This window comes from Dipodomys merriami, unplaced genomic scaffold, assembly GCF_024711535.1.
Source record: "Dipodomys merriami isolate MVZ:Mamm:240054 unplaced genomic scaffold, mDipMer1.0.p SCAF_1, whole genome shotgun sequence".
NCBI classification, from domain to species: domain Eukaryota; kingdom Metazoa; phylum Chordata; class Mammalia; order Rodentia; family Heteromyidae; genus Dipodomys; species Dipodomys merriami.
This window is the reverse complement of record NW_027202270.1, coordinates 67782651-67807820: the sequence shown is the minus strand read 5'-3', so window position 1 is coordinate 67807820 and position 25170 is coordinate 67782651. Positions and strand designations below refer to the sequence as shown.

The 25170-nt window shown below is 35.6% G+C and overlaps 1 pseudogene; it reads left to right on the top strand.

Moving 5' to 3' along the window:
- The first annotated feature begins 9546 nt into the window (after positions 1-9546).
- On the top strand, positions 9547-9820 carry LOC138838151 (small nuclear ribonucleoprotein E-like; annotated as a pseudogene).
- Positions 9821-25170: the final 15350 nt, after the last annotated feature.

Below are 25170 nucleotides of genomic sequence, written 5' to 3'. Positions count from 1 at the left end.
TGAGAAATGTACAAAATGGAATATGGGGGGGGAAGCATGGGCTCTTCACTACTTGGAGAATGTATTCTATGCTCCATTATTCGTATTTAGAGATGCCCCTAAATATAGATGTACTGCACTACCTACATATAATTTAGAGCATGTCCAAGTACAAACCTCTCTCAGTGTGGGATAGTGTGGGCATTTTGTTATCTTCAGCAGCTGTTGCTTTTTTTTTGAAGGGAAAATAACCTACTCCTATTTAAATTTATGTTGCATTGAGAGAGTTGTATTGCTGGTGATTATATGTGGCTCAGTTGTGTCACGTGGCATGACCTGCAATAACCTGACTTAATGCAGTCCACATGTTGTACTGAATGACACACACTAAAACATTCCACTTCTCCATGGAACTGTGTGAGCAGGTGATTTCTCTAAATGGCAGACACTTATATTTTAAACTTCCACCAGCTTAGCTAAAAATACCTTCAAAAGCCCACCCAAAATATTTCCTTTGGTTATTTTTGCAAATTGTTGGGTGACTGACAAAGAGCAGGGAGGGATGCACAAGAGGAAGTTTTGAATTATTCACATAATTTGAGAGGATGGTGCTTCCTTAAAAAAATCCACTTGTTAGGAGTCACAAAAAGAGCTTTACTTCATGAAATCTAAGTCTTAAAGAGGAAAGACAATCATACGATCAGTAGCTTGCTGCTGTTTGAATTCCAGGTTTGCTTAAAAAAAAAAAAAGGTAAAACCTACATCCTAGAAAACATCTCTCGTAGGAATGCACACTATTTTTGCCCACATTTTCATGCTTCCTATGCGAAAACAGTGAGCTCCATTGGTCCTGAATTCACCTTGAAGTGTTCAGCTATTTGTGATAAGATTTTACATTGAGGCACTGCTTCCTTGAATGACCAAAACATGTTAGTCCCACAATTTGAAGCAGAATTTTCCTTGTAATTTAACACCTTGTTCTGTCTTGCCCAGCAACGTGCTCCATTCAAGTGAGACAATTAGCCAGGTGGATGGCCCTGAAGAGAAAGTCTGAGAGAGCACAGGAAGCCAGCCTGGGTTTGAAAGTCAGATATAATGTTCATATACCTGCTGCAGCATATATAAGCTAGTTGATCCAGTGTGATATTGAACTCTCTGAGCTTTTCCTCTTCTATAAAATAAGATAAATAAAGTGATACTGCTGGTTCTATAAAATATTACTATTCACATCAGAGGGTGGTTGTAAAGAGAAAATTAGCTGAGTTATGTGAAGTACCTTGTGGCATACTTGATTCACAGGAGACATTTAAGTAAGTCAGCTGTCATTAGCTTTGTTAAGTTCAGATAAGGAAAGATAAAACCTTTCCAAGTAAACTAGAAAAAGTCATACATTTATAAGATTCTCCAAATCCCCTATTGCTTTTTTTTATGACTTAGAATTCTAAGTTCAGGGCCCGCATGTGTAATTATAGGCACTTGTTGAGACATCTTATTAAGATTATTAAGAGGAGTAAATTCCGTTGGGTGCTAATGGCTCACACCAGTTATTCTAGCTACTCAGGAGGCTGAGATCTGTGGATTGTGGTTTGAAGCTTAGCCTGTTAGGAAAGTCCTTGAGACTCTTATCTAATTAAGCATCAGAAAACAGGAAATGGAGCTGTGGCTCAAGTGGTAGAGCATTAGCTTTCAGCAGAAAAACTCAGAGACAATGCCAAGGCCCTGAGTTCAGGTCTCATGACTGGAAATAAAAAAGAATAAATTCCATAGGAAAGATAAGAAGCTATTAATAACTAAATAAATTACATTTGTACCAACATATGTCCATATTCAGTGGGGCATAAAAAATAATCCAGAGGAATCAAATCCAAAGGATTACATTTGGCTGCTTTTTTGACCTAAAGCAAGTAATACAGGAGTTGGACTTGGTCATGCATACCTGTAATCTCAACTACCTCCTATAGGTCAAGACAAGAGGGTTTTTATGAGTTTGAGGCCAACTTAGGAATAGGTAATGAGAGTGCATACTGAAAGCACAATATTAACAAAAGGGATGTAGATGAGACTCAAATGATAGAGAACTTGGAAGAGCCCATGAGAGTAATCTTCATTATTACAAAAAAAGAGAAAGCCAAATAATTGCTCTATTATAGAGGAAAATTTAAAAATATAATCTAACCAACTTGATAACTACAAGTTTCTTTCAAAAACTAAGAGTGAAAGTGATACAGAGTGTGATCCAACCATTCCTGAGGCCGTGACCTTTGCCTTTTATCCACTTTATCATTTTCCCCTGGGTCAATGAGGTTCACATTGTCCTTCCTTTTCATTTAATGGCTACTTTCTCTTCTGATAAATTTTTACTTTCTTTTCTTTCCTTTTTTTTTTTTTTTTTTTGAAGCAGAGGTAGCGGCTTTTACTGAGGCTTCATCTCAGACCTAGGTGCTGTCCTTACCCTTTAGGTTTTGTTCAAGTCTAGTGCTCTATCATTTGAGCCACAGCTCTTCTTCTGAGTTTTTGGTTGTTAATTGGAGATGAGTCTCACAGACTTTCCTACCCAGACTGATTTTTGAACTGCAGTCCTCAGATCTCGGCCTCCTGAGTAGCTAGAATTTCAGGTGTGAGCCACTCAGCTTCCTCTGGCTTAGTGTGTGTGTGTGTGTGTGTGTGTGTGTGTGTGTGTGTGTGTGTGTGTGTGTGTGTGTGTGTGTGTGTGTGTGTGTGTGTGTGTGTGTGTGTCTGTCTGTCTGTCTGTCTGTCTGTCTGTTATTTTGCTGGTCCTGGGGCTTGAACTCAGGGCTTGGGCACTGTCCCTGAACTTCTTTGTGCTCAAGGCTAGCTCTCTACCACTTGAGCCACAGCGCCACTTCTGGCTTTTTTTCAGTAGTATATTGGAGATAAGTGTCTCAAAGGGACTTTTCTCCCCTGGCTATCTTCAAGCTTTTATCCTCAGATTTCATCCTCCTGAGCTAGGATTACAAGCGTGAGCCCCCTGCACTCGGCTTTCCTTTGACTTTTGAGGGACATTTTTCTTTACCTCAGATGTAAGAGTTTTCTTCTTTCCTCCTATTTTTAATTCTTTATGCTGCTTATTGTTTGAAAATCTTTTTTTAAAAAAATCTTTATAGAATATATTATAGAAGCAAACAGTTTAATACACTTTATCCCATGTGACAAAACTGAGACTAAGCAGCTACCTTGCTGGCAGATCCACATTAGAGATTATACAACTTTATAGTCTTAAGAAGGATGGATATATGAAACAAACTTAAAAAATCAAGTATCAAAGAAAAAAATGGTATGTAATGTTTTATACAGCCCCTTGTAATTTCTACTCCTCTTACCATTACTATTTGTGCTGTTTTAATTTAGATGTTTTCCTACAACATGCATCCTTACATGAACAAATTGACTCCTTAGATTAATAACAAAGTCTTCATTTAAACAATTTGAGTCCACGTTTCCTCTCCAATACACATGAACAATCCAAATAAAAATAATAGGTAAACTTCAATATAAGGAAGGACAATATGGTTGAAGAGAGAATTGACTTTTACCCAAGTTTTACATGTGGACATATTATTTTCCTCCTAGAGTATTATGCACAGGTGGTTGTCTGAGTTTCAGAACAGGAACACTGTGATTTTCACTAATAAATCACATTTACAGAAACACATGTGTTAAATATATTTGGATGGGTGGGTGGGATTTTGCTTGGGGAAAATGGCTATAATTTGAAGAGGGTTTTCTGTTAATGTCTATATTTCACATGCCCCATCTGCTGAACTTTATCAATTAAGTGGAAGACATAAAAGGAAAATTGTTTCTGGGCACACAAAAATATTGGTAAACCTTACTACAAATGTATATGGCTACAATTATAATATTTTTTCTTTTCAGAAGCACAATTTAAAACAAATATCCATTCTGTTTATGTGTCATCTAGTCTGAGCCTGTTCTTTTACAGCTGCAGAAACTGAGAGGTATTGAAGTTATATTGCAAGTCCCAAATGGTGCGGCTAAATTTATGACACTGGATGTCAACTGAATCTCTTCATTTCCAAACTTAACACAGTTTTCAGCCTGACAATGTCCATTAATTTGTTATAAAACAATTAGAAGATAGCATTCCCAAACAGCATTTAGCAAGGGTATTGATCCATCAACAATGAGGAAAGGTCTGAGGAATTCAAGAAAAACAACAGAAGAATTTATCATGTGAATGGACTTGGAATAATAATAAACAATTTAGCAAAGCTAGTATGACAAAGTACATGCGCTGAACTAACATAACTCACAGAAACCAAATTGTGCAATGCACATTGAGAGAGTAGGAAGTGAGACTTTGTGTAGAAAATGGCTTTTGGGAGGGGAGTAATGTTTGCATAGGCAGGGAGGAAGAAGTATATCCAATGAGGGGGAAAAAAAAACCTGATGTGAAAGTGTGAATCCTGTAAATGGGCCTGTTGCAATGAGATTCAGTGTTGGCTGGACAATAACTAGGAGTTTTGGAAGGGAAAATAAGTTCTGATGTGTAAGGACACTATGTGATATGTTGGGAAGAGCATAGACTTGGGAGCCAAATCCATCTGAGTTATGAAACAACTTGGCATCTTTGCACAGGATTGAACTCTGGGCCTGAACACTATCCTTCAGCTCATCAGTTCAAGGCTAGCCCTCTACCACTTGAGTCATTGTGCTACTTCTGGTTTTCTGAGTGTTTTATTGGAGATAACAGTATCATGGCTTTTCCTACCTCGGCTGGCTTTGAACCGTGATCCTCAGATCTCAGCCTCCCAAGTAGCTAGGATTACAGGCATGAGCCACTGGCGCTGAAATAGTTTTTGATTGCTCACTTTAGTCAAGAATTACCTGCAGATAATAACACAAGTATTTACCAGGATCTATCTAAAGAGCATGATGAAAGTATTAAGTTCTAGAAAGTGAAATGTAATGATTCCAAGTACTTTTTCTCATTAGTTAACAAAAAATCTGTGAGGTAAAACTACAAGTATTCTTTTTTGCATGCACTAATTCTTATTTCTGGCTAATTGAAAAGGATGCGTAAAGAGATAAATCATGAGAAAGAGCCTATGTAAAAAGAAATGAATTATGAGAAAGATCTTACGTATTCCTGATTTTTTTTGTTGTTGTTCCAGTCTTGAGGCTGAAACAGGGTATGGACACTGTCCCTGATGATCAAGGCAAGCATGCTACCAATTGAGCAACAGCTCCATTTCTGTATTTTTGGTGGTTAATTGGAGGTAAGAGTCTCAAGACTTTCCTGCCTGGGCTGGTTTAAAATTATAATCTTCAGATCTCAGCCTCAGATTTGCTAGTTTTTACCTAGGAAAATTATATAGAAAAAATAGTCAGCTCTCCCCCCCACCCCCCGTATAATCCCAGTTTTCACTGTATTTGATGTCGGTATAATTTTTGGAGGGGAAGGGATAAAACAAATTGTTTAACTAAGGATACAGGTGGACCCATTGCAACAATGAGATGTACAAGGCATTATGTTGAAAAGCGAACTTCACAACTTTTGTGGGGGTGTGGGTGTGGTGTGGTGTGGGGGTGTGGGGTGTCAGAGGGCTCAGGGGGAGATGGGAAGGGATGGGAAGGGGAAACAAAGGAGGAGGCAACAATGCTTGATAAGAAATGTACTCATTACCTTGCTCATGTAATTGTAACCCCTCTGGACGGTATTTTCACAATTAAAAAAAATACTCAGCTCAAATGGACAGTGGTAGTAGGAAGAAAAGGATGAAATTTAGGACTTTGTTAAATATACAACCTATCCACATCTTTTTTGAGCATGTCAACATCAGTCGGATTTTTATTGTTGTTGCTGCTCCCTGTTCCATAGGACAATTATTACCAGCATATATTGTCCACATCACAACTAGATGAAAATTTAAGAACTTTGAAGTTTTCCCTTGGAACATGAGAGTGGAAATTTCTAGACACTTTCAATCATTCTCAACTATGGCTGTGGATTTAGGTTTTCATGAATTAGGAACTATAAGTGTCCTTTCTTTTTAGACTAATAGAAATATTTTACCCAATACCATCAAATAGGTATTAATATAATCCTTCAAGTCTGCTTTTTTATTCTAAAAAGCTAGTACTTATCAAAGGTGGAACTGCAACTTAAAAATTAGAATTCAAATGTTTTTTTCTTTCATGCGATTGTTTCTAACACATATATAAGATGATTTCTTTGTTGCTTTGTATGTCCCTCCCCCACAGTATAACCCCTGCTTTCACTGTATTTGATGTCGGTATAATTTGTGGAGGGGAAGGGGAAAACAAATCATTTAAATAGGGATACAGGTGGACCCATTGCAACAATGAGATGTACAAGTCATTATGTGGAAAACGAACTTTACAACTTTGGTGTGGGGGGGGGAGTGGATTGGGTGAGGGGGCGGGGGAAGGCTGGGAAGGGATAAGATATGTACTCATTATCTTGCCCATGTAATTGTAACCTCTCTGTACAGTATTTTCACAATAAAAAAGAGAATAAAAAATTAAAAAACTAAAAAAATTAGAATTCAAAATCACAAAAATAGTAAAATGAAACCAGTAAAAAATTTCAGTTTAAGAAACCTTAAAATGGGAAGTGTCTTGAATTCTATTATTTGATTTTTTTTCCATTTTCTTATTACACACTAACCATTGAAGGTGAGATATAGTGGAATAGTGACTCTGTTCTGGCTCTCCTGGCTCTGTTCTGCATATATATATACATATTTATGTATATATATGTATATGCACATATATGTATTATGTAATATGATTCTGTGTTTGATAATCTGGTATAATGAACATTATTGTGGTAAAGATCTTTCCCTTGATGGAAACTAATGAGACCACATTTGTTCCTTTTTTCACTTTTCAATTGGAAGTTGCAAATGCAGGTGGTATCTTGTATTCTTGGAGCTATTTCTCTCTGGTTTTGTATGCTGAAGAACTCATATCAGTTTTTGTTGTTTTTTGTTTTCATCTCATATCAGTTTTTTAAATAAGTTTTATTGTAAAAATACTGTACAGAGGAGTTACAATCACATGAGCAAGGTAATGAGTACATTTCTTATCAAGCATTGTTGCCTCCTCCTTTGTTTTTCCCCTACCATCCCTTCCCTCCCATCTCCACAACCACATTCCCTGCGCCCCCCCCCCCCCCGCTGCCTAAATTGTAAAGTTTGTTTTTCAACATAGCATCTTGTACATCTATCTCATTGTTGCAATGGGTCAACCTGTATCCCTATTTAAACAATTTGTTTTTTCCCTTCCTCTCCCCAGATTATACCAGCATCAAATACAGTGAAAATAGGGGTTATACTGTGGGGTATATAATGTGGTAACTTATAAATATGTTAGAAACAATAGGAAGAAAGAAAGAAACCACTTGTGTCCTTATCTTGGGATTCATTTCACTTAACATCATATCTGACCTTTTCTGCTTGTCTCAGATATATACTAGTTTTTGTAAATAAGGGAAAGCATGGGATCTATGTTTCTTTGCACCTGGCTTACTTCACTTAATATAACTTATTTTCAAGTTTTTTCCTTTCCTAACAAATGGGGCAATGCCATTCTTTCTGATGGAGGCATAGAATTCTATTGTATATATATACAACACTTTCTTGATCCATTCATCTACTGATGGGCATCTGGGTTGATTCCATATCTTCGCTATGGTAAATAATGCTGCAATAAACATAGTATGGTCTTGTTTGTGATCATTCAGATAAATGCCCAAAAGTAGGATTGCTGGGTCATAGGGGAGCTTTATATGGGGTCTTTTGAGGAACCTCCATACTACTTTCCAGAGTGGTTGAACAAGTTTACACTCCCACCAACAAAGTAGCAACTTTTCAAATTTCTTCTAAGACTATGACATTCAGGCACATGGCAGACATTTTACCTTCCCAGACCCTGTTTGTAAATTAGAGAAGGGTCTCAATTATAAGAAAAATATAAACAAATATATTAATAGAATGAAATATGATCTTTTAAAAATCCCTCTCATCCTTATCACATCACTATTTTGAGGTATGTTCACTATGTTCCCAAGTTGCTCGTAATTCCTACACTCAAGTGGTCCTCTTGCTTCAGCTGTTCTAATAGCTGTGGCTAGGTTTTTGCCATTCTACATATCATTTGTTAAATTTGTATGTTTGTTCTGAGTCATAAGATTGAAGCCTAGAGACTATTTTGCCACATTTGGATTGCAATATTTTTCCTTGCTCATTAGTATTTATTTATTGATTGATTGGTGTGTGTGTGTGTGTGTGTGTGTGTGTGTGTGTGTGTGTGTGTGTGTGTGTGTGTGTGTGTGTGTGTGTGTGTGTCTGTCTGTCTGTCTGTCATGGGATTTGAAATCAAGGCCTGGGCAGTGTCACTGAGATTTTGTTATCAAGGTTAGTGCTCTACCACTTGAGCCACAGTTCCACTTCTATTTTTCTGGTGGTTAAGTGGAGATAAAAGTCTCATGGACTTTCCTGGCTTCAAACTGTAAGCCTCAGATTTTAAATCTGAGTAGCTAGGAATACAGATGCTAGCCTCCAGCACCTGGCTCACTAGTATTTATATTATATTTTATATTGCATTTTATCTATTTTATATTTATACATGGTGTTTTCCCCCTCAAACATCTAATATTATCCCATTTATATCTAGTGTATTTGATCACATAGCGAATGGTTACATCCTGTACCATAGACTTCACACATTGATTTGATATGCTTCTACTGTTGTATTATTATAAAGAAAAATTGAGAATTTTCTGTCTCAGAGAAAAAATATCAGCTGAGTTGTGCAATGTAAGAAAAACTTCCAAACTTCTCATGACTCCTTCTTAGTACTGGTCAGCAGTGAGATTCTGTTCTTTGTAGTTACTTAGGGCATCATAAGAAGGAGCAACCACCCTCTGAAACATCTCCAGGAGTTGTGAAAGAAGGTTAAAGAGTTCTCAAAGGCTTTGAATCAGAAAGTAAGTGATCTTTTCTATGAGGGGTCATTCATAATATACTGGGATTTTTGTGTGATACACATTTCTATGTAACCAACTGGGAGACAGAAAGTGCAATCCTACCATAAATCTGGATGGAGTAGATTGGAATTGCAGAAAGCACCATGGCAATACTGTGATTATGGTTCCTTGATTGTAAGTGTTAGGGATCACAGCTGGAGACTGGTGGGAAGCCTTGCTTTACTTGACAGTTGTGAAGATGACTGTAATATGACAGTGCCTGCCATGTGGCAAGTGTTCTCCCTCATGACTTCAGCAGCCAGGTTTGGACTCCAAGTTCTCTGTAGCATTCTGCCTCAGTTTTCAGAGTGCAACTCAAGTTATTGAGCTCCAGAGTCCTTGATTTGACTCCTGAACCCTGTCACTTACAGCCACTAATTTCTTCAGAGAGTTATTTAACTATCTGAACATTAACTTCTTCATCTTTAAAAAGTTATAATAATAAAAGTAATAATAATAATTTAATAATAAGCATCATGTGGTTACCTTCTAGGGTGGTGTGCTGGTTGGTGTGGTCTTTGTAAGATTCTACCATGGTGTACTAAGACCAAGGCCAAAAGATGCAGAAGGTGATGGTGTTGCCCATCAACCTCACCATCAGATATTTATGAAATAGATCTCAGATTCAGGTGTGGCTCTATGAGCAAATGAATATGCAGATAAAGGGTTGTATCCTTGGTTTTGATGAATTCTTGAACCTAGTGTTAGATGACACAAAAGAAAGTTAAAACAAAGTCAAGAAAACAACTGGATCGGGTCATGCTAAAAGGAGATAATATTACTCTACTACAAAGTGTTTCCAACTAGAAATGATCAGTGAAGTGAGGTTTTTTTTGTTTTTGGCTGGGAATCTTAAAGCATCCACTCATATTGTTTGATATTATTTGATGATAGCCTTGTTATTGAGATGGAGTGTGTGCAGTTCTGATGACCTTGTGTTATCATCAGGTGACAATAAATGCCTTGAGATGGTTTTGTTTAAAAAAACATATTTATTGCTTACTTTTTTCTTCAGTCTGACAAAATTACAAGCTTTATAACAACTAGAATTTTTTGTCTGATTCATTCCTAAGTTCATAAAACATTTAGAAGATTTTCAGAAGATCTTTGCTAATAAATAAGTGTAATTAGCAAATTTTTTGTGAACACAGAATGAGGTTATATTCCTGAAACTCATTGCCCAGAAGCTGGTCATTATTTAGGGTTTAATTAATGGTAACTACTATTTTATAATTTTGAAAGGAACTGTGAGGTTTGCTAATGACAGAGGACTTTTTATGTAGGTCAATTTTATTATAAGATGTGTTATAAGAAATGAATGATGAATAGAGTAAACTGATGGTTTTGAATGTTGGACTTGATTTTAAATTCAACAATTTCATTTCTATTATAGAGAAATCTCCCAAATCTGGATCATTCTTAATATGGATATAGTTTTATAACTGTTTAGCAGGGTTTTATTACTATCTTGATGAGCTTTGGTAATGTTCAATTTTATAATTCTCCATGTATCCCTCCAGCTATCCATCCTTCCAATTCAATAGTTTTCATCAAGTGCTTACTTACTTTGCTCCAAGGATGGAAACTTTCCTTCAAAATTAATTTATTATTTATTTTTGAGTTAACAGTATTTGCATTATGCGAGGTTTACTTGTGAAATTTCCATATATATATGTATAGTGTACTTTGAACAAATTTACTCCCTTCGGCCATATACCTATTATCTCCCCCTTCATTTGTCAACAGTATTTGGTAGGTTTATTATACCATATTCTTATATATGCATATATACATATATGCATATATACATAAATATATACACATATATTCATATGCATACACATATGTTTATGTATATGTATACGTACATATACACATAATACCTGTATCTCTATATCTAGTATCTTTATGTCTATATACCAATCGTCTATCTGTCAACTATGATGTTCATCATTTTTGCATAGGATAGTAGACATTTTAGTGTTAGAAGTAATGATTATTAATGATCCATATTGAGATTACCAAAGGACCCTTCTGGCAACCAGTATCACATTATATAAGAGTGAATTCTTACCCACAGAATGATACTGTATTTTGCACAGGTTTGGGGTAAAATAGATACTAATGGAGAGCCAGCAAGGGTAAGGTCAATATTATGCCAAAGTCTTCTATTGACGGCTCCTTTAATCTGGCCATTCTGTTTGGCTCCACTATTAAATTTTTGATACTACATGTAGTTAGTTGTTTCGTCAAGAATTTTAGGCATGTATTTGTTTTCTTTATTCTGAATATGAGTAGATGGCTTGGCACAGATATAAAAAAACTCTCCTGTATTTATTTATGATACATCTCTGTTGGGAAACAATAATCTTTCTTCTTCTTAATCTAAATTGAACTGCAGTGTACAATAAAACAAGTCACAACACAGAAAGTAAATTTTTTCTGTATAAATAATTAACTCTTTAAGATTTATTGGCTTTTCTTTTTTCCCCCTTTCTCCAAGTGGTGTAATCCAAATAAAATGTTACATTTATTCTTGTCTGATAAAATATTCATAAAAGAAACCACTACCTTTGAATTTGGATTAAGAAACTATGAAGAAAACATGATTATGAGTGTTGGCCCTTCTCTAAGTACTACCTAAAGCCATTAGCTGAAACCCAATGTCTGCAGGGATTCTACTTTTGCTTTACTTTTAGTTTCTATCCTTAGTTCTTGTTAAAACTTTTGTTGCTTTAAAACTTCTACTTGATGATATTAATCTTTGTTTTCATTCTGTGTAGGTTGTCAAAAGAAAGCCATAACTTGCTCAGATGTGGCATGATAGGTTTATCATGGCTTTGGTGCTCATATAGGGTAGAGAATTCCATTAAAACCAACATAATTGTGGCCTCCAAAAAGAAGCTGAGTTTCTGGTGAGATGGGTTATACAACAGCCATTTTAAAGGTTACCTAATATTAACGATGGGAAATAAGTAAAATATGCATCTCTGAACCTTTATTTTTTTAACTTCTCTAGATAATAAGAAGGTCATTATTATTTTTTTTCCCAGTACTGGGGTTTGAACTCAGGGCATTGCACTTGCTAGGTAGATCTCTATCACTAAGTCAATTCAGCATCCCTTCTTTGTGTCAGTTATTTTCATGGTAGGTCTTGATATGGATTTTGATCCTCTTATTTGTGCTCCCCTTGTAGCATGAGATGATAGGGGTACTGCTCTCAGTTATTTGACAACATAGAATCTCAACAACTTCATCTTCCAATACTTTGTTTTCACATGGATATCCTGGAACTAGGATCTCCAGTGTCTGCCTCCCAAGAAGTTAGGATTGCAGGCTTGAGTCATCACACCTAGCTTGAAAGGAGAAAAGTTTTAAAGGGTATGACATAATTGCTGCATTGTTCTTAGGAGTATGTCAACTGTTGTGAACAAAAATATATTTGTGATTTGAGTCATTTTTTTCAATAAATCCTTAGTTTATCAAAGAAACTACCCTTGCATATAAAGAAAATCTCAGAAATCCTAGGCCAACTGGTTGGTGATAATATTTTCAGTAGTATCATTACAAATATGTTTTAGTTCATGGTGGACACACTGTCTTTGCTTGAGAAGCTGATTATTTTATTTTGAAATCATGGCCTTTGCCTTTCATGTTAAAATTTCTTTTATTGTACAAAATAACTGACTAGGGAGTAGCAAAATGATGCTTTCAACTGCAAAGGTCCTTTATTTTGTATTTGAAATAAATCAACTCACAAAATTAAGGTGTTATTAAAAGGGTTAGAATTCCTAAGGGTTTTTTTTTTTCTATAGTTAACTTTGAGTAGAATAGCAAGCCCAAAGAGGATCTACACCAACAGGAACTGACAGAGCCACTGAAGCTGAAGTGTCAGCACTGACAGCCTTGTTGTGGGATAGACACATTTTAGTGTCAGCTTCAGGGTTTTGACCCTGGGTAAGTCTGAGTATTTCAAGATAATTTCCATTTCTGAATTAAATTGTGGTTGAGTCTTATGGAATGAGTTGCATCATTCTACTTAAGAAATGATGGCACTTACTGGTTAGACTGAGCAAATGCCAGTGAAAGATATAAAACTTGTTTACAATAATGAGTATATATCTAGGACAAGCAGAAAAGCTCAAAAGCTATGTACATATGACCATATAAGATGATGCTGATGGGAGGGAAGGGATGGTAGGGGAAAAATAAAGGAGGAGGCAACAATGCTTGATAAGAAATGTACTTATTACCTTGCTCATGTGATTGTAACCCCTCTATACAGTATTTTTACAATAAAATACATTAAAAAGAAAAAAAAGATACTAAGTGAAATATAGGGACACAAGAAGTTTTATCTTTCTTACTGTTGTTTCTAATGTATTTACAATGTATCATGTGATTTTTTTGGTTTCTTTGGATGTTCTTTCCCCATGGTATAACCCCTGTTTTCACTGTTGATTCCTGTGCCCTGAATCTTGTATATACATTTTTCTAATTTGGGAGGGGAAGGGAAATAACAAAATGCTGAAGTAAGTTTACAGGATGACCCATTGTAACAAGGAGATGTACAAGATACTATGTTGAAAATGAACTTTACAACTTGGGGGGTGCTGGTAGGGAGGGAGAAGTTGGGGAGGTAGGGAGGGAAGGGATGGTAGGGGAAAAACAAAGGAGGAGGTAACAATGCTTGATAGGAAATGTACTCATTACTCTACTCATGTAACTGTAACCCCTCTGTACAGTATTTTTACAATACAAATATATACAAAAAAGATGTAAAACGCTCTGTCAGAGTTTATATTATCTGTCAAATAAGGAAAGTAAGAAAATAAGAGACAAGTAAAAAAATAAAGACTTCACTCCTTATTTTCCAGAAATTACAAGTGTTAATATTTTCTCATATACTTTTGTTTTCTTTTCATAAACTTAAGATCACAGTAGATATAAAAATACTCAATATGATTTTTTTCTATTTAATAACACATAATGAGTAGATATTATGTCATTTTTTCTTCTTCAGAAATATGTTTAATGGCTGTATAGCATTCTTTCTTGATCAATTTTGTTAGGTAAGTTTAGTTTGATTCCAGTGTTTCATACTTACAATAATTTCTTGATGAGTTTCACTATATTCACTTTCTATTTTTTTCCTTGAATGGTAATAATATAAAATATTTTTCAAAATGATTCATTATTGGAGGGGGCAAAGATAAACATAGGAGACTATTTTTGATACATAAAATGCAAAATATTGTAAATTACTGTCAAAAGAATTTATGTTTTCTGATAGAAATCCTGGGAGATTAAGAAAGGGAATGGAAAAGATCTAGTAAGTGATGTTGTAACATCAGTTCCAAGAAGGAAAAATTCTGACATAATAGTCCTTGAATTGAGGTTGAAAATGTTGACATATATGATGACTTCTGGTAGTATTATTTGTATTTATGTTTTTTCCTAAGAAAATATTTGTATTATCTTAGGTAGCAAAAAGGAATTACCTATGAACAATACAACTGATGAATAAAATGTGTGTTGATCACATACATGGGGTTAAGACGTACAGAAAGTATAGTTGTCCAACAATGAGGATACAAGGTTACTTGCATGGTAAAGATAATATGATATTAAAATTACATATGCTTAGGAAATGTTAGCTTCTGGCTGCTGAAAACCCAAAACTAATTTTTTTTTAGCATTGCTGGAGAATAGTTAACTACGAGTTTACGTGATAATGAAGATTCTATTGAAGGATTGACTGGGAAAAATGCGTGTTAAATATCTTATTTCATGTAATTTACATCTGATTTTGTTGTGCAATTTTATCTGCAGGTTTTCTACCTATACCTACACTGGTGAAACATGGTAAGAGGAAAACGTGCTATGTAAGCAGCATTCCATAGTTTACTGCTCAATATGCAATCTGATCACTCCTCTAGCTCTCTGAGATGTAGCCATGGCTTTTCAATTAAATTACCAAACTGACATAAATCTGATTTTGGACTGACTTTCATGTGTTTAAAATACTAAACCACTATTTACCAATTCCTAATGAGAGTTAATCAAATGATTCAAGCAGCAGTACAAATACTTACATGTAACAATAGATAGAGCCAGATTAAATAGAAATATATCTTTGTGAGAAAATACAGGTAAACACAGTTAAAAAATACTCATTCTATTGAATAGCAAGGGAGAAAGAGGTATAATTTATTTTAAGCACATTTATTTAGGGTATTGATAAGTTTCAAAACTAAATTTATGATTAGAACTCCCTTAGAGAAGTCAAAGCTCTCTTTTAGAAAGCTTCCTATATTACAAGGATACCTACCTCATTCCATATTGTCTCTTACAGAGTTGTTTGCAGGTGGCCCATTCCAAGGCAAAGTCTGAGTCTCAGTATGATCTGTCTCTATTTTCCAAGCTGTTGGTACAAACAGATATTTGAAGCTTGCTGCATATTTAGATTTGCAATTTAGAAAAAAAATCAAGCAAAATCTAAACAATGCACTTGGTTCCTGAAATTGCTCTGAAGTTATTCAGCTTTCTTTTATTTTCTTTCATTTTTTTCTTTTCTTTAACCAATGTCCAAAGATGCCAAAATGTTCTTCAAAGATTTCAATCATAAGGAAAGTTTAATGATAAAGTTCCATGTGTGGGAATATGAAAGGAAAATAATAATCCTTCATTATTTCTTACTAGAAAATTTCATTGGTTCATTTCACTTTGTTATCTCCTTAAGTTTCAAAAGCTTACAGAACCCTAAGGAATAGAGTCTACAAGAAAAGCATTTTTAGAATTGTTTTAAGGGATTGTGCTGATCTTTTGATAGCTACACCAGTAGCATCATACAGTTCTCAAAGTTGCTGAGCACAAAATGATAGAGCAGTAGAGTATGGATATGTCGAACCCCCTCTAAACTCTATTGCTGGACAAATGATACATGTTATGTCTATTTGCAGTTCAGTGACCAAGAGTAGTCACATGATTTCAAGGAAGACAGTGAGGTGCTAAAAACCAACCAGCCAACCAATCAACATAAAACAAAACAAAAACAACAACAAAAACCCCCAGGTTCTGGAATGTGTGAACACTAATAGCTTCAACATCTGAAAATGAAAAAGAACTTCAACAGAATCAACATATATCCTACATTCAAATATCCTACATCTAGCCACATAAAACAGTTTAAAACTTTGAATTGTTATTGTAAAGATGATGTACAGAGGGGTTATTCAAGTCAGGTAAAGAGTGCAATTATTTTGGACAGTGTCAGTATCCATTCCAGATTTTCTTCCCATCTCCACCCACAAGTTGTATCATTCATTTTCAACATAGTATCTAGTGGGTACCACTGCTGCATTTGTTCACCTTTTGTTCCTCCATTTCTGTGCTCCCACTCCTCCTCCCTCACGGAAAAGACAGATAAACAAGACAAAAATAAAAAAAAACAAAAATGTTCAAAGAAAGAAAAAAACTCTCTTACTGCTGTTTCCTGAAGTTCATTTCAACAAATATTATTTTATATGATCATTTCCTTATATGTTTCTTTGCTACTCTTACCTCTTCCGAGAGTCTCTCCTTAGTTCCTTTGCCCATTTAGTGATTGGTTTATTAGTTTTAGAAGGTATTAGTTTCTTCAGCTCCTTGTATATTTTACATATTTGGCCTTTGTCATATGTATTGCTGGTAAAGATCTTCTTCCAGTCTGTTGGCTGTCTTTGTAATCCAGTAAATATGTCCTTTGCTGTGGGAAAAAAACACAAACAAAAAATAAAACATTTTATTTTGATGTAATCACCTTTGTCAAGTCTTTTTTTTTTTGTCAGTCATGGGGCTTGAACTCTGGGCCTGGGTGCTGTCCCTCAGCTCTTCAGCTCAAGGCTAGTGCTCTACCACCTGAGCTACAACACCACTTCTGGTTTTCTGGTGGTGTATTGGAAATAAGAGTTTCATGGACGTTCTTCCCCGGGCTAGCTTTGAACTGAGACCCTCAGATCACAGTCTCCTGAGTAGCTAGGGTTACAGGCGTGAGCCACTGGCTCCTGTCTCTGTCAAGTCTTTCTAATACCTGTTGTGCCCGTGGGACTCTTTTCAAAAGGTAAAACAAATTTGTATGTAATTTTATTTTCATTATATCTAAGTATGTGATATTCACACATATATAATCATAATAAACATGGTATAATATCGTAGATTTTTTCTGCAGTTATTTTTATTTAAATAGTGTAGATTAAGCATCATTTTCTATTAGCATATATGTTATATCTCATTTTTCCCTAACTTCTAATGCCAGACTTTCCTTACTTATGTATTTTTATTCTTGTGCTGGTACTGGGGGTTGAATTCCAAGCTTGGACACTGTTTCTTAGCTTTTTTTTCTCTATCACTTGGGCCTCCGCACTACTTCTGTCTTTTTGATATATAATTGGAAATAAGAGTTTCATGAATTTTCCTGCCTGGGCTGGCTTTAAAGTTTGGTCCTCAGGCTTCAGTGTCTTGTGTGACTAGGATTATAAGCATGAAGTGCTGGCTCCTGTTTCCATTAGTTAAAGATACAAAGATAGAAAGAAAGAGTTGGGCTAATACTGGTAATGAAGAGAAGGAAGAAGAGAAGGACAAAGAAGATGGCTATTTCTTTTTTTTTTTTAATTTGTTTTATTTTATTTGAGAACATACTGTACAGAGGGGCTACAATTACATGGGCAGGATAATGCATATATTTCTTAGAAGATGGGTATTTCTTAAGCTGTCAAATATTACTACTGTCAGCCACTGTGATATGTATTGTAAAGGAAGTATTCTTCCCCCCACCCCCAACTTCACCATGTATGAAACAGGTATCAGCATCCTTACCATTTTACAAAGGAGAAAGTTGAACCATTGTGAGGTAGAGAAACTTGCCAAAGATCACTGTAGCGCTGAAGTATATAAACAGAATAGGATGAGTTATATGATTCTCTAGGGTGTGAAACGTTAAATTTTTATATACATTTCAAAATTTCCCTAAAATGTTTTAGCCACATATAGCCACTATCTTCTCATCTTCTCCTTCCCATTTGGACACATGAAAAATTCTCCTATTTGGTTTGTAACTCTCTCCTACTTGTTTTTTAACTCTCTCTGCAGCTATGGATTGAACCACGAGTAGAAGAAAACTGCTGGATACTTCTGAAAAATTACAAGTTTCTCAGAATGAGAGTTTCACTAAATGTTAAATGACTTACACAGAAGAGATTTGTCTTTTCTCTTACCTGATAGGGTATTTTCAACTTTCAACTCAGTTGATATAGAGTTCTTTCCAATGTGAATATCAATGTAATACTCAACTATTTTGTTTATTATACTTCAAAATTTAGGGCAGGGAGCTGGATGCTGATGTCTCATGCCTATCCTAGCTTCTCGCGAAGCTGAGATCTGAGGATCTTAGTTAAAATCCAGCCATGAAACTCTTATCTTCAATTAACCACCAGAAAATTGGGAGTGGAACTGTGGCTTAAAGTGGTAGAACTCTAACCTTGAGCTCTACCACAGCTCAGTCCCAGTGCCCAAGTCCTAAATTCAAGACCCATGACCATGACCAATAAAATAAATAGGACAAGAAATTAGAAGAAACATGGCCCTGGATTCTGAGTGGCACAGATTTTGACAGTAGAAATTGGGGTAATATTATGAGTTATATTGGTAAAATTATAGGTAACACTGTGTTGTGGTTATGTAGCCAAGTAGGTGAAGATGCCTATTGTTCTTTATTTTATAGTATGTGTGTGTATGTGTGTATGTGTGTGGTGTGTGTGTGTGTGTGTGTGTGTGTGTGTGTGTGTGTGTGTGTGTGTGTGTGCTTGTTGTAATTCAATCTTTACAAGGAGGTCAATGACAAAGGCTCATCTGATCCAAGTCTAAGGACTATATTGAATTTAACAATTATCTATGGAACACCTACTATATTAGGTTAAACACTACAAATAAAATGTCAGAAACTAATTAACATACAACCAAATATTATCTGTGTTCAGGAACAAGGAAGGGTAGAATAGAATACTAAGAGAACCTGTTATTATTAAAAAATATCTTTCCCAATGAACTAATGTTTGAATTTAGATCTTGATGTTACAGAGTCATTGAAAAGTTTTCTTTCAGAAAGGATCACAATTTGTCCCATGGCTCATCTGATTACAAATGGAGCAGACAGTTTGGGGAACCTTATCATTGTGAACCAGAGATATAATGATAGTTGAAGTTTAGAGTGGTTAGTGGAGATGGAGAAGAACATGTTACAGTAATGCTTAGGAGAGAATTTCAGTAGGGCTTGCTGGTTGCTTTGATTTGCATGGTAAAGAAGAGAGGATTCTATAGTCCTGTCCTGTATAAATGGTGGTGCCAGTTTCAGCTATGTGAATCACACTGGAATAACCTGGCATTTGGTAGAAGAGTACTTGTTTGGTTTTGGAGGTATTAAACTCTTGATACCGTTGAGACAGAAATACTATCTCTTTTTGTTGTTGTTATTTTTTTGCTTAGCTTTGCTTGGTCCACTGATACTCTATTACTTCAACCACACTGCTGGCATTTTATGGTTATTTTGAAGATGGATTCTTGTGTACTTTTCTATCTGTGCTGACTTCACACTTCTATGCTTTGGATCTCAGCAGGCAAGAGCTACTGTTGTCTGGCATTAATCTTAACATTCTTATTGCTGGTTCTCTAGTACCTATGCATATTTTGATGGTGCAAAAAGAGTATGATTTAATGAGGACAGATCTTTCTGATTATTTTAGAGAATTTACATTCCTTAGTAATATTTTAATGTTTTATTCATGCAATGTTTATACAATTCTCAGTGTCTCTTCCTGTAATGTTTCATCTATTTCATTGCGATTGTTAACAGTGTTTTCCTTATACCATCACATTCTCTCTATCAGTTTTTGTTTCTATAAAAGAACATTATTTCCTTTAAAAGTGATGAACCCAACTACTTAGTCTTCAGATTTTAGTGAGTTTTCTATCAATTCTCTAGTTTCTTCTAGTTTCAGATTCCATTATTTGAAAATAAAGATAATAGTAAAACTACTTATTTTAAGTACATTTTTATTGTAAAAAGTTTGTACAGAGGGGTTACAGTTACATGAGCAAGGTAATGAGTACATTTCTTATCAAGCATTGTTACCTCCTCCTTTGTTTTTCCCCTACCCTCCTTCCCTTCCCACCTCCACAACTACACTCCCCCCTTCCTTCTCCCCCCTCCCCACCTAAATTGTAAAGTTTGTTTTTCAACATAGTGTCTTGTACATCTCATTGTTACAATGGGTCAACCTGTATCCCTATTTAAGCATTTTGTTGTTTCCCTTCCCCTCCCTAAGCTAGAGAATTATATATACAAGATGCATGGTACCAGAAACAAATACAGTGAAAATAGGAATTATACCATGGGGGAGGAACATACAAAGAAACAAAAAATCACATGGTACCTTATAAATACATTAGGAACAATAGCAAGAAAGAAAAAAAACACTGTGTCCCTATCTTGGGGTTCATTTCACTTAACATCATCTTATCTGGTCATATGTCCATAGCTTTTGACCTTTTCTGCTTGTCCCAGACATATACTAGTTATTGCAAATAAGGGAAACCATGAGACCTATGTTTCTTTGGGCCTGGCTGACTTCACTTAATATAATTTTTTCCAAGACTTTCCATTTCCTAACAGATGGGACAATGCCATTCTTCCTGATGGGGGCATAGAACATCTACCGAGGGGCATCTGGGTTGGTCATTACCTTGCTCATGTAACTGTAAACCCTCTGTACAGCATTTTTATAATAAAAATGTACAAAAACTACTTAACATATATAATTTCATTCATATGAACTGAATTAAAAAAATTTCAACGAGCTGTTATCTTTTAGGTAAAGCAGCCTGAACCTTCTATAATACAACAAAGTTACCAATTTTGTTTTGAATTAATCTAAAAAAGATATAAAAGAAGCCAGATGCTAATGTCTCTCTTCTGTAATTATAGCTATTCAGAAGACTGAGACCAGTAGGATTTTGGTTTCAGGCCACCCTGAGTCTTACAGGGCTCATCACTCCATTCTTTCTTCATTTATAACACTTAAGATTCTATGACAATCCACGGATGAATGAGTGATATTCTAGGGAAATATCTAAGTGATCAAGAGAAAGGAAAGTGCCTGACACTTTAAGTATCTTTGCTTACTATATAAGCTTACCAGATTGCAAAGTGTATTATTATTCAGAAATAAACCTTTTAAAAAGACTGAGATTTATATATCATTTCATTTATTACTTTAACAAAGCACTATGATTCTCACTTGGGCCAATTTCTGTGTTATGAATTGGGGTAACAGGGAAGATTCAGTCCTTGTCCCCAGTAGGACACAGACTAAAGGGCAGATAGCCAGAAACCAAGGATGAGGTGTTGCCCAGGAGGGTGGTCCCAGACAATGGGGTGAGAAATAAGGATGATGAATTGTCAGTGGCCTAGATCGCATATTTCCCCATGGCCACTTTATTGTTATTCCTATTTTCCGGTATCAACTTAGGGTTTAGCTATTAAGAAATTACAAGGCAATGTATCATAAGACCTTCATTGCCTGAGCTGAATTTCCTTTGGTACTTGCAAAATCATGGGTCATGGGATTCCAACCTAAGATTAAAAAAAAGTCTAAAGTTTCTGTTCCTTGTTTGTAATTCTCCTAAGTGTGGTTATCTAACTTCTTCTCTAGGTGCTGTGACAAAGCAACATTTTCTCAAGGAGGGTACCTAGGGCCAAGTTCTATGTAAACAGGTGCTCTAGCGGTAAGATGAGAATCACTCATCAGCAGAGTCCAAGAGTGAAGAATGAAAGGCATTCTTGTATACTGCATTTTAATTGTTGGGCATATTGGAAGGGCTCCCTAAGGGCCATCATTCCTTCAGGGATAATGAACTCATTCCCTAAGCCGTTTCCTTTTTGGTGGACTAGCCATTCACCAAGATTCATCAGACTTGACTACTGGTTGGAGGGGGTGGTTGCAACCTCCTCAACTTTTCTAGTAAGATATTACTTGAAAGAACAACCCATCTTTCTACCTTTAAATTTATGCAGGTGTAACAATTGCTTTGGATTCACAAAGGTCAACTTGTTTAATAATCTACTATGCCTAAGTCCATCTCATCAGTGAATTATTTTCTTTTCAAAGTCATCTGATTCCTGAAAAATGTAGCCTGAAGATAGAGCAAAGAAAAGTATGTAATAATTACAATGACAAAGTGAACTGTTTAAATTTATTTGTGTAACAAATTGCCTTTTAAGTCCATAGTATATCTGAGAGTAATTTATATGGTTCTTTTGTGAGGACTTGGCATTAGGTTTATATCTGGGAAAGGTTGAGCAGATTTCAACGCAGTGAGTGTGTTTGGGGAAGTGTGATTTTGCTTCAGTGCTCTGCCAACCCTCATGGAGGCCACACCCCTGAGCTTACCAAGAATTATAGAAGTAGTGGCTCAATGTTCTTTCTATCCAAAGTTCTCCACCTACTACCTTCCCATCTGGAGTTAGCCTATGACTTCTGCTATATTATCTAAACTACCTAAAGTCACCCAATAAAAGGTTGTTTGTGATTACTTATAGTAAAATAATTTTGTATTAATAGTGAACAAACTTTTTAAAACACCAGAGGATAAAAAGAAAAAGCTGGATAAATCAGCTACTTTATAATAAATGATGATCTATATGGTTCAGTTGCCAGTGAACATAAAGTATGTTATAAATCAAATTACACTTGCCCCTGGCCTAAGTTTTCCAATAGATTCATTAAAAATCTTCAGCTTTTTATTCTCAATTTTTAAACTTTAGAACTATTCAGAAAGAGATGTGCAGTTAGTTCAATACACAATTGCTAAGTCTCATCATGGAACAGACATAATTCTGAATGTTAGGTAGCAAACATGTCTATGACGTGGTACTTGCCTTCCAAGTGCTAGTACTCCAAGAGAGAAGCTTGGTGGCAACAATAGCAGTGGTCATGAAAGCAACAGGTTTTACAGATTTGTTAATTGCATCTATGCCAGGTATTGTTTCATATATGATTTAATAATATGTAACACTCTTAATATGTCAAGCTCACATTATTTTCCACAGATGAGAAAGCTGAAGTGCCTGAAGTCTAGTCACCTGTTCAAGGTAGTAAATTAGTGCTAATATTTGCATCACCACATCCCATAGTTGTTGTCTAATTGTGAACAGCACTTTGTAGTTCAAAGAAAATCCATGCCATCAAAACAGTGTGAAATGGGCTGGTGTATTTGTATATCTACTCAGTTAATATTAACTGGGATAGCAATTCCTAAAGCATAACTGTATTATCTGATTGCTTAACAAGGAAAATGAAAGTGAGGAGCTGTTTTTTCCAGACAGACAGACAGAGACAGACAGACAGACAGACAGACAGACAGACAGACAGACAGACAGACACACACACACACACACACACACATACACATACACACACACACACACACACACACACACACACAAAGACAGGAGGGCAAAATACTATAATTTTGGCAAATGTATAAAATTTACAGAGGACTGTTGTTTTAGTCAGTCAGTCATGTTGGGAAGATTACAATGTGTGTAATGTTGTACGCCACTTGGAAAAAATTTTCGCATCTCTCCTCCACAAATCTGAGTAGTTTTTTCAATTCATTATATTCTTTTCTCATAGATCTGAATTTTAATATTAAACAACTAACTTGTTTTTATTAAAAAGAAGACAATCAGTTTATTAAGAGGCTAGGCTCTTAATAAACTGCATGTTCACAAAAATGAAACTTTTCCTTTAAAGAAAACATAATATTCAACAATGAAAATAATAAGAGGGAGACTGATGAGAATTTCAAAAAAAATTCCATAGAATCAGTGGGAAGTTTTCCAAAGTTACCACTTGGAACTGGACAGTGCTGTCTCATTAGCTTGAGTTACTATATTGTTAATGAATAATTACTTTATACTTACATGCCATACAGCTGGTTCAATAACATGAAGTAACAACTTGAAGAGATTCTGTCTCCCTTTCTCCCTCTTAAATTTATTTCTCCTAATCTTTGTCCATGAAGAAGATGACAGGCTAGTTCAATACATCCAAGAGTTCAGAATTCATTATTATAAAAGAAGAAAAAAGGTAATGAAAAGAGGGAGTGAAAGCAAGAGCAAGAAAGAGAGAGAGAGAGAGAAATAATCAAAATGAGGAAGTGATTCCTCTAATTATCAGAAGCAGGAGCAGAGAAACAATGGCTAAACTTCACCTCCCCACGGGGGAATGAATCATCAAAATAACCGGTGGAAAACAAGGTTGTGCAACCTTGACCAGCGTGTGTCACTGGTGAGGGGAATTTTTAGAAAGGCAGCAGTTTGGGTTCATCACTGTGGTTCGTGATTGCACACACCTGTTTGGGGCATGGATTTTGCAACTCCCCAAAAAGGGGAAACTGAACTCGCTGCTCCTCCTGAGCGGTGCAAAAAAGCAGAAAACCACAGCTGCTCCAGCAGTTAACAGATATCAGTAAAATACCGATGTTACATAATTAAGGATAACGTTCTCAAAGCATATGGGCTGGAGGTATTATACTCTCATTAAAACTTTAGGTAGCAAACAATTTAGCATATTCTCACACATTTCTAGGGTTGAATTCTGTAATAAATGTAATTCGGCATGCTCTAAACAGTTTATTAAATAATACATGAAGAAAATGGTTCAGAGGTGTGTGTGTAAGTGATAGAGAGGCAGTGAAAGCAGGAAGGATGTCTTTTGCCTGACTTGGTAGCTAGTCACTTTGGGCAGCTTAAGAAACACTGGAAAAGGTTTCATTTGTTACCTAGCGTTTCCATGATCTCAAAGAAATAGGAATTGATGACTTTGGATTATTTTTTCTTTACCCTTGAACTACATTGTATGTAGTAATCATTTTTGAACTGGTCTTCCTGAAGAGGAAGAAATGCCTATGACCAGAGCAACACAAAAATCACATGTGCTTTATTCTGGCAGGGATAGATCAGATTGCTAGGGAATAATAGGGATGGATACAGCCAAACACGATCTAAGTCAACATTTGAAAAATTACACCTTGGCCGAGAGACACTGTTATTTATATGT